Source organism: Otolemur garnettii, unplaced genomic scaffold (genome assembly GCF_000181295.1).
Source record: "Otolemur garnettii isolate 467f Iridium unplaced genomic scaffold, OtoGar3 scaffold00015, whole genome shotgun sequence".
NCBI classification, from domain to species: Eukaryota; Metazoa; Chordata; class Mammalia; order Primates; family Galagidae; genus Otolemur; species Otolemur garnettii.
In genome coordinates, this window is record NW_003852410.1 from 20308026 (window position 1) to 20310663 (window position 2638).

Consider the following 2638-nt stretch of genomic DNA (forward strand, 5'->3'; position numbering starts at 1 on the left):
AAAAAAAAAAGAAAAGAAAAAGATGACATAGACTTGGAATTCCAAAGGGGCGTTCTGAATGCTTCCCTCATATCTGGGGATGTAGAGAAAGTGTGTCTGTCCAGCACAATCAGAACTTCACAGATCTGGAGAGAACAAAACCGCAGAAACAAAGCAATTTTTAACTGACTAATGTCTACTTGTAGAGAAATGTAGTTTGTGGATGTCAGAGTATTTGCCAGCTTATGAGCTAGGTAGTTCTTTCCTCTTCCAGGGAGAAGTGTTGAGGAGGTAATAGTTTCAACCTTTCCAATAGAGTAGAATTTGTGTTTTATTGCCTGGAAGGTCTGTAGAAAAAAATAAAATGTTAGCTCTCCATCAAGCATAGCACCTTATTATAGGAGACCCACTCTTTTCCCTTCTGCTTCTACCTTACCTGAATATAGGACCCTGAGCAAGTCACCTCTCCTCACCCCAGTTCTCTCGTGTGGATAGTAATCCAGATTTGTCGGAAGCCTAAGAACTGGCTCAGATAACCTGTGGCGTTCTCTTTAAATCTTAACAGCTGATTAGAAATGGGGCATGGGAGAAGGCTGTTTGTTACCCTTTAATTGAAAAGCTATGGGTGTTTTAGGACATGATCCCATGCTTTTCTAGGCACAGCATCTTCCTTGGTTTCATTGGTAGCTGCATCTGTATTTGAGAATTTGTATATTCTGTTCCCTCACTTTTCTTTGTTGCCTTCGGCTATGTGACAATTCTGACATTCGTCTTTTATTATTTCTTTGCATATTCTGTCAATTATAACTCTCATGTTCATTGAGTCTTTGAAATGGCTCCAGGATTTTTAACAGTCACCTAATGTATTTTGTGATTCATGCTTTATGGTGATGGGAGTAATAATCATACAGGACTTGGGATCCAAGAATGAGAATTTTAGTTCTGATGTAGCCTCTTGCTAGGCTAGTGATCAAAGAAAAATCACCTGATGCTTCTGAGCCTCCATTGTTTTTTTGTCTGTAAGATTGGGATAAAAATAGTTTTTAACTCTCAAGGATCTTCTGGAGTTAATGTGCGTGAAAACTGTGAATCACCTGCAAGCTTGAGGAGGTGTGTTTAATTTTTCCTCCATTTGCTGCCATTCTCTGGTACATCATAAAGTCTTCCTGGCTTTGAGCAATGAATATGCAGGAAAGAAAGTGTCTATTTACCCAGTATTTAGGTTGTGTGGTGAAAACAAATGGGGGTCCCTTTCTACTGATTGAAATATCCAGATATGTTTGGCTTACTCCAGATGTGGTCCTAAGAGTTCCATCTCAGCATGACCACTCAAAGTACAGAAAAGAAACCCTCAATCTCACTTCTCTGTTCAGTGAGGGGTAGGCCCAGGCCCCTAAGAATAGTATTTGATTAAGGACATCTTCCAGGGGTCTCTAACTTTTTTTTTTCTGCCTCACATTGAAGGAAGAGTTGTCTTGAGCTGCACATTAAATCCACAAACAGGAATGAAAGCTAATGAACAAAAATAAAGGTCTGTGCATACTTTTCACAATATCTGACACCACAGATAAGCAAAATAGTCCTCAAATAATCTGCATGCAGCCTGTGTGCCATAGGTTGGAGATCCCTGATAGTGTCTTTTGACAATATGAATTATGTTGCTGAAATGTTCGTTGCTGTGATGCTCCATCTCTTTACATCTCTACTTTAGAACCTGTTTGACCTCATTAGAAGGGATGATATGAAAATCTGTTTAACCCAGAAGTTTTCTTTTCCTGTTTCCTCACTCAGTAACTATCACAGATCAAAGACAGAGCTAAGAAAAATCAACATTATGGTTTAGCTAGTCTTTCTAATGTAGATATCTAAGCTATAACTTTCTGATCTAGCAGAATTCTAATGAGTCTCCATGAATGAGCTTAAAAAGGTGGACCTTGACTCAGAACAACATATTGGGCTCAACTGATTGCCTGGAAATACTGATCACAGGAAGACCCATAGCTACATCCTCACTTAATTTAATTGAACTCAGAATTTTATCTCCTGACCCAGGAAATTGGTAATACGTGTTTAAAGAGCCATAGAATTATCCATTTTCTTTAACTCAGTAATTTTTCTTTGGGAATTTATCCTAAAATTCCCAAAGAAAAATGTGGAAAAAGCTATGTGACCCAAAACCCTCATTTCTGCTTGATTTAAAATATCAGATGAGTGGAAAAAGCGTTGTGGTTCACCCTTAAGAAAACGATCAAGTCAGTTGTGGTATATGCATTCAATGGAATATTGTACAACCAATGAACATTATATAATAGTTAAAAAGACTACTTTGAAGCCTGGAAATGCTTATGATATAATGTTAAGTGGAAACGGAGAATTTGCAGATTCTGGTGCATTTTAATTATATGCCTAAGAAAAGACTAGAAAGAAATTCAGCAGAATGCCACTATCATGTTAGGGTTGCCAGATCATAAATGATTTTTTAAAAATATTTTTCTCTTTCCCATAATGAATAATGTTTTATAATAAAATGTTTTCTTTTAGATATTTACAGCTCTCAAACTTCCTCTTATCCTGTTTCTCCTTGGGCAAACTGGTCTCAAGTCATTGTTTCTTCAGATTTTGCATCAGCTGAAGACAGCTGCCTGATCAAGACCATACT